Consider the following 9,092-nt stretch of genomic DNA (forward strand, 5'->3'; position numbering starts at 1 on the left):
ATTTCAAGCGTGGCCGTTTTCGTGCGGGTGACATGTAAAAGCACCCACTACACTCTCTGAGTGGTTGGCGTTAGGAAGGGCATCCAGCTGTAGAAACTCTGCCAAATTAGATTAGAGCCTGGTGTTGCCATCCGGTTTCACCAGTCCTCAGTCAAATCGTCCAACCCATGCTAGCATGGAAAGCGGACGTTAAACGATGATGATGATGATGTATATACACACTCACATACAATGGGCTACTTTCAGTTTCTGTTTGCCAAATTTCCTCAGTCAGTCCTGGGACTATAGTAGAAGACAGTTGCCCAAGGTGCTGTGTGGGGTTGAACCCAGTATATATATTTACATACATATCCATAAATATATACACATAAGCACATGCACACATTCATACACAACATGCTGTAGTTGTTGGTTTTGTTTAGCTCTTGGGTAGCCCTGATCAAAGACAGCTATGATAAAATCTTTTCCAGCTGTGTCCATCCTACCTTTTTATATAAAGGATTACATTGTATAACATGTTCTCAGTTTTTTTTTAAGGAATATAAAGTGTGTGATTTGAGGGAGGTTTGACCACTTGAATCTAGCATGAGCAACCCATGATGATAGTCTTCTAACCATGATTCTCTGTCTTTTTTATATTAAGGACTACATCTATTAATGTATCCTTATGTTTTCAAGGTGATAGGTGTGATTTGAGGGAGCCTTGGTAGCTATTTCTAGTAAGTCAACCTATCACATAGTGGGTCCATCAGTTGTTTGACTCCAGATCAGTTTAGCTCTGGTCAAGCAGGCCTATGACATAAGGCATTCAAGTTCTAGCCATCTTGTATTTTTGTCACTTAAACTTCATTGTCCAATAAGCTTTCTTTTTAAAATGGTACAGTGTGTAGTTAAGGAAGATTTGGCTGCTATTTCTGGTTCCTAGCTGTTTTAAATGTTATTTAGCACTAGGTTAGCTCTGATCAAGCAGACTTATGAAAAAGAGATATTCCAGCCATGACTATCCTGTCTTTTTGTATATTAGGCTTAACTTTGTTGTTCAATATGCCATTATTTTTTTGCATTGTAGGGTAACTTGAGGGGGATTTGGCTGTTGTTTTTCTAGCAGTTTGAGTGACCTTCAGAGACACTTTCATTTGTTCCTGATTATGTTGTCCTAGCCCATCACTGACGGAGCAGGCTTATGGTCAAAGCTGCAACTATTCTGTCTTTTTCTCAGGCACAGTGTACACTGCACTGAGAATCACACATCCAGTAGAATGCACATAGATATACACACAGAGTGGTAGGAAGAGCACGAAAGAAGGAAAGGAAGGCAGGAATAAAAGAAAGAAAGGGAAGAATGAAGGAAGGTAGGAATGAAAGAAAGGTATTAAGTAGAAAAGCGAGAAAGAAGAAAGGAAAGAAAAGACTGAAGAACAGTATTTTATTGTGTTGTAGTGAGTGTATCCTAAATGATATTGGTTTTAATGTCAAAAGAGAAAGTGTCAAACAAGTGAGTGTGTTCTAAATGTCATCAGCTTTAATGTCAAGAGAGAAAGTGCAAGACTATAAAACTTATTTAAAACAGAGACAGAGGTGGAGAGATGAAGATAGATAATTGGATGCCAAATGAAAGGGTGTTTTTGAGATGGTAGTGTGAGATATTAGTGAGATAACATTTATATTGAGATAATATTTATATTGACAAGGTGGCGAGCTGGCAAAATCGTTAGCGTGCTAGACAAAATGCTTAGTGACATTTTGCTTGTCTTGGTGTTCTAATTTCAAATTCTTCTGGGGTCGACTTTGCTTTACATCCTTTTGGGGGTTGATAAAAGAAGTACCAGTTGACCCTTAGGGTCACTGTAATTGACTTAGTCCCTCCCCCAAAATTGCTGAATTTTGGCCAAAATTTGAAATCATTATTACATGAAGATCACACATACATGTGCATAGGCAAACACACACACACACACATATATATATAGGTTAAATAAAATGAAGCAACAAAGCCAAGGCAGTGTGAAATTTCCAGAACATTTTATAAAGAGAAGGCTTGTCTTACAGCTGTTTCAGGGATATAAAAAAGATATCCCTTCCTCAGAGATGATATGAGAGAGTTAAATAGAGGGAAATAGTAGAGTTCAATATAAGAAGTTATTTTGGAAAGGGAGAGATATAGGAAATATAAAAGGAAATATAAATAAAAAATAAAGATATATGTTGGATGTTAAACTTGCTGTTATATTATCCAAGAAATGTATAGTGCAGAATGAGTAAAAAGGCTTCTTGTCCATGATATTGCCCTTGACAATGCCAATGCAAGCTAATAAATAAACTACATGTGGACGATTGCACAGAACCTTACTGCCCTACATTTCTACACTTCAACTTTAAGGATCATAAGAAGGACTTCATAACCAAATCATCTATATACCTCATATGCCCTACCAAATTTCACCTGAGAAGAATAAGCAAGAACATTCTGGATAAAATAATACCAATTGTCAAGGAAAAACCTATGGTCCTGTACAAGTGAAGTCATAACATGGTTCCATTTCTTGAACAACAAAAACTCTTCTTCATTCCTACAATAATTACCCTTCATTTATTTCCCTCAAACTTCTAAATCATGCCCTCCTAGCTAAGAACCTAAATAACCTAACTCCACTAGAAATTAACATAATTCTTAATGCCCCCAAAACTCTCATTTCTTTCGAAGACAAATCCTGGCACTGGGCCAACCATTATAACACTAATAATAACTATGGCAAATTCTTTGACATTACTATGGGATCATCTGACTCTGCCCAGGTCACGAACCTTGTTGGACTATACATACTCCATCAGCTCCGAATATACTTCCCTGATATCAAGGGCATTAATAAATCCTCTTAAGAACAAATTAAGAAAGATCTACACAAATTCTTCTCCAACCTCAACCTATCCATTACTTTTGAAAATTCCTATAAAACAGCTAATTTTTTAGACGTTACTTTAAACTTAGAAACCTCCCAGTACTCCCCATGTCATAAACCCAACTAGTACCTTAAGTACTTAAACATTAATTCCAATCATCTCAAATCCACCTTCAATAATATAGTTAAGGGTATTTCAATTTGTATATCTGACCTCTCAATCACTGAAGAAATATTCAATAATCACGCCCCATACTTCTCCCAACAAATAAAATATGTTTCTAATACTAGGCTCAAGCAACATATATCTCAAATCATATCACCACAACATGCTAACCACCATAATTATAACAGACCACACGTGCGTTATACTAGAACCCCGGAAGAACACAGATTAAAGCAGCTTAGACCCCACATGTACACTATAACACTAGGTCATAAGCTAAAACAGCTAGCAATAATGAGCCATATAATCCCCCTCTAATTTCTAAAAATTAGAGGCGGGTTGTATGACTTAGCCAAATTCTTTTTTAATATATTAGACTCCAAATTCCTTTGTCAGCATAAATATTACTCTATCTTTGATAGATCTACTCTAAAGCTATCCTACTTCCCCACCCAACTTTGAGTCTATCGCAACAGCCTCTAATAGACAAAAACTTTCTATTATCAAAATAGACGCTGAGACAACTCTGAATACACGAGCACCCAACACATACATAGCTCTGGCATTGAACCCAATACTTTAGACCATAACAAAAATCCAACTAACTCTATCCTACTAATACTATCCAGAATACTAGTACCCTAGATAGGATAAATAATGACAATGATAGAAATAATAATGTTAATAACAAAGCCCCATCTCTAACCTCTCCCCAGACGGTATTACTTTTTCCATTCTTAAGAATTATTCCCACAATGCACTACCATGTAACTGCTGCCCTGAGACCATTTGACCTCTATAAACCCATTGCAGAAGTCTAACATAATTTACAAATGCACCGTCCTCAACACGCTACACAATTCTACAACCATATATATAGGGTCAACTATAAATTTTAAACAGATATGCTGCACATCTCAATTCTTTTAGATACGAGAAACACAGTAAATCCACAACCCTCGCCAGTCACATACATCATCTTGAAAATAGGAATATTCATATCACTTATGTCCATAATAGATTCAGGGTTTCCATACTAGGGTCAACACTCAGCCTGTAAGTTATGCCTAAAAGAGGCCTTCCACATATTAAAACATGACTCTTCAATACTACAAAACAAGTATAATGAGGCCCTAGGTACATGCGACCAGCAGTTTTTTTTCATACCTTCAAATTTTACCACAGATCTAAATGCAACCTAAATCGCCACACAGTACATATACCGAATACCCATCAGGTAAACTCCAACAACCTTATTTAACTTTCTGATTTCTTAATTTTTAATTTTTTAATTGTTTAATAATATAATTATATATATATATATGTACATGTATGGATACATATGTGAATATGCAGTTCAATATAATAGTGCATATACACCTTCTGCGTGTGTGTGTGCGCATATATCTATATACATATTTTTTCTCTCACTGATTTATCAGTCCCCACCATCACTTTAGCTAGCACAATCTCTGACCTCATATAAATGCTTAGAAACTTGACCATTATATTTTCTTATTCTTTCCTTCCTTTTTGAGGTTTACTACTCACTTCTAGCACCCAACTCTGTACCACATTCTTTATCTGTCCCTCCACTTTAGTGACATTCAAGCATGTCACACCACCTCCCACTTCTCACACATATTCCTTCCTTACATTTTTATCTCTTCCTTCTATCTCTCCTCTTATTCCTTTTATCTACTGATAGCTCTCCTCTCCCTGCCCTCTCACAATATCTTGACCACCATCTAGCATTCCTTTTTCATTTTCTCTTCCTCTTTCTTTCTTTCTTTCCTCCGCCAATCCTTTGACTAATACCATTATCTTCCTCCTAACATACTTATCTATTCTGTTCTCAAAATTTCATTTACACTACAAGATCCCTTTGAATGGACATCACATAGAATTAATATCTGCACACTATCCATTTGTAATAGTAAAATATGACCTCCTATCGGAACTCACATACCATGGACAAGAAGCATTTTTACCCATTCTACGCAACACATTTCTTGGGTAATGGAACAGCAGGTTTAACATCCAACATATATCTTTATTTTCATCCTTATATTTCCTATATCTCTCCCTTTCCAAAATAACTTCTTATATTGAACTCTGCTATTTCCCTCTATTTAACCCTCTCATATCATCTCTGATGAAGGGATATCTTTTTTTTATATCCCTGAAACAGCTGTAAAACAACCCTGCTCTTTATAAAATGTCCTAGAAATTTCACACTGCCTTGGCTTTGTTGTCTCATTTTATTTAACCTATACATGCTCACACATGATCCACGTTAAATTTCTCACTCATACTATTATAAAACTGGGAGTCTGACAGCTGTCCTTCCATAGTACTTACATAGCCATACCTGCCTTTTGTATCTTCTGGATATCAAGACCTCTCGTACACACATAGTCGCACACATACACGTGTTTTTGCCAGTTTGGCAGCTGTATAAAAATATATATTGAGCTCTGCCATGTGTGAGTGAGATTTTGAATTTGGAATACTGTTATCTTGGGTAACAGCATAAATGTAGTTTTATCACAGAGTAGTCAATTTACTTTTTAAGTATTATAAGCTAGTACTTAAGAGATTAGATTACTAAACTCTTTATTGACATGTTCTAATATACACATGAACATGTGTGTACATACATTTGTCAGCAATGTTTCTACCATCTACAACTATACAAGACAATTATTGAGATGGCAGTTGTAAAAGAAAAAGAAGAAACAGTGTCCTTTAGAAAAAAGGGCTTTCTCAACTCTTCGTTGTTACCCCTATTGAAATTCATAGGAAATTTTCGCAGCAAGTCTCAATTGAGCATAAAATCTGATGCTATATTCACCAATTCAGTGAATCTTTTACCTTTTATTTGTTTCAGTCATTAGACTGCAATCATGCTGGAGCATCGCATAGTTTTTAAAAGGTGGTTAAATGTATAGTAATTTTCAACTCACCTAGCATGGTCGTAGTTCTGAGATAAAATTTACATTTTGCCTCTTTTTATGGTAAATTTTTGGTTCTGATGAAAACATTTTTGTTTACAGCCTTCAAACTGTATCATAATCAAAAAGATTTTGTTGACTGTTAGCACCTTATTGTAAAATTTATGGTCTCATGACTAATTCAGAAAATTATATTTGTTGCTCAAATAAAATAAAATCGATATAGATACAATTTATTTTGTGTTTTTTTTTGTTTTTTTTTTTGGATACAAAAACATTCATCTCAGTTTGAAGTACATCTTGAGACAAATTTTTTTTTATAAACTAAATCATATACTGAATGATGAAATCACCTGATATACAAAAAAGGCAGGATAGTTACAATTGGAACAGTTTTTATCAAAGCAGCATTTAATCAGAGCTGATCTGGAGCAGTATCCAAGTTAAGAGAAATGGCAGTCTTTAGAATGTTGTGTGCTCTGAATTCAATTTTGCTTTTCGTTTTTTAGGGTTTGATAAAATAAAATACAAATCTGGGGCAGCAGAATAGTAGAATAGGAGGAATAGGTATTCCTTCTGTGCTCTGTTTGTTATAACCAGAAATGGCTCAGATGAAAGTAGCATTAATTTTCTTAGGTCATTCAATTGTCCTCAATTGATCAATAGACTAATTGAGTTAACTTATCAGTAATGTACCTATAATGACTACTGGAAACAGCTGTAAACCAAATTTGCTCCAATAAAGGAGAAATATGTAATGACCATTATTTTAAACTTTTTTCAATAACAAAGAAGGCTAACTAGCAATATAGATTTTGTATGTGGCAGATGCTTGGGAGCAATAAACACTGAAAATGTGCAGAGAACAACTTCTGCCACATTCCAGGGAGAAAAACTTGAAGTAGTTGATAGCTTCCGTTACCTAGGTGACCAAATCAGTAGCAGGGGAGGGTGCATTGAAGGTGTAGCGACTAGAATAAGAATAGCCTGGGCAAAGTTCAGAGAACTCTTACCTCTGCTTGTGACAAAGGGCCTCTCACTCAGAGTAAAAAGCAGACTGTATGACGCATGTGTACGAACAGCCATGCTACATGGCAGTGAAACATGGGCTGTGACTGCTGAGGACATGCATAAGCTCGCAAGGAATGAAGCCAGTATGCTCAGATGGATGTGTAATGTCAGTGTGCATACTCAACAGAGTGTAAGTATCTTGAGAGAAAAGTTGGAATTAAGAAGCATCAGATGTGATGTGCAAGAAAGACGATTGTGCTGGTATGGTCACGTGTTGCGAATGGATGAGGACAGCTGTGTGAAAAAGTACCACAGCCTAGCGGTTGAGGGTACCTGTGGAAGAGGTAGACCCAAGAAGACCTGGGATGAGGTGGTGAAGCACGACCTTTGAACATTAGGCCTCACTGAGGCAATTACTAGTGACCGAGACCTTTAGAAATATGCTGTGCATGAGAAGACCCGGCAAGCCAAGTGAGATCATAACCTGTGACCTTTACCAGGGGTGTAGCCAGCCCACTTATGCGTACCTTTCCTTCTTTGGACACAAAACCCTGCTTGCGAAAACCTGTTGAGGCAAGTGAAATTGAAATTGAACCAAATTAGATGACAGGCACCCATGCCAACCTTCCCTCACTGGACACTAAACTCAGCTTGCGAAGACTTGTTTGGGCAAGTGAGATCGAAACTGAACCAAATTCGATTACTGGCACTGTGCCAGTGGAGCGCTAACAGCACCATCCGAGCAGGATCACTGCAAGAGCAGCGGTCTTGCTTCCGTGCCGGTGGCACGTAAAAAGCGCCAGCTGAGCGCGATCGTTTCCAGGTTCGCCTTACTGGCACTTGTGCCTGTGGCATGTGAACAAAACATTAGACTGACTCCTGTGCCGGTGGCACGTATAAAACACCATTTGAGCGTGGCCATTGCCAGTACCGCCGGACTGGCCCTCATGCTGGTGGCACGTAAAAAGCACCCACTAAACTCTCGGAGTGGTTGGCGTTAGGAAGGGTATCTAGCTGTAGAAACTCTGTCATATCAGATTGGAGTCTGGTGTAGCCATCTGGTTGGCCAGTCCCCAGTCAAATCGTTCAACCCATGCTAGCATGGAAAGCAGACGTTAAATGATGCTGCTGCTGATATATATATATATATATATATATATATATATATAATGTACAACCAGCTTCTCTCAGTTTCTGTCAACTAATTCCACTTTGGTCAGCCTGAGGCTATGGTAGAAGATACTTGCACAAAATACCATGCAGCGGGATTGAACCCAGAATCATGTGGTTGGGAAACAAGCTTCTTACTACAGGCGTGGCTGTGTGGTAAGAAGCTTGCTTTCCAACCACAAGGTTTGGATTCTGTCCCACTGTGTGGTACTTTGGGCAAGTGTCTTCTACTATAGCTTCGGTCTGACCAAAGCCTTGTGACTGAGTTTGGTAGACGGAAACTGAAAGTAGCCTGTTGTATACCTATATATATAAAAGAGAGATTCTGTCCGTTTGTATGTTTGGTTGTCCCATAAAGTGAAAGTAAACGATTCAAGGGAGGCAACACTAATTGTGCAGAAACCTATGACAAACTGCATTGAGGCAAATATTCTCACTGGTTGTGATAAAAAGTGACAAAAAACGAACACCAACAAACGCATGACATGCAGTACTTTTTCTATATTTCCTATTATGCTATTGCCTAATTTGTCTCAACAAAAATTATGCAATGGTAAAACACTAATTGTGCACTGACACAACATTTATAATTTCATTTCACTATAACTTACTGATATTCCTAATCAAAAAAAATTGCATTAATAAAAGACTGTCAAAAAACAAACACCAAACAAATGCACAGCATGCAATGCTTTTTCTATATGAACAATGATGTTCCACTTTTCAGTGCCATTGCAGTCATCTGGATTCTGTAAAGCTATTCTTCTATATGATATACCCATTTTCTTAGCTTCTCGGCCCGAGAAACAGTAAACGTAATTACCCAACCAACGACGGGTATTACTGCTAGTATATATATATATATATATATATATATATATATATATATAT

The sequence above is a fragment of the Octopus bimaculoides genome, chromosome 3 (assembly GCF_001194135.2).
Source record: "Octopus bimaculoides isolate UCB-OBI-ISO-001 chromosome 3, ASM119413v2, whole genome shotgun sequence".
NCBI classification, from domain to species: Eukaryota; Metazoa; Mollusca; class Cephalopoda; order Octopoda; family Octopodidae; genus Octopus; species Octopus bimaculoides.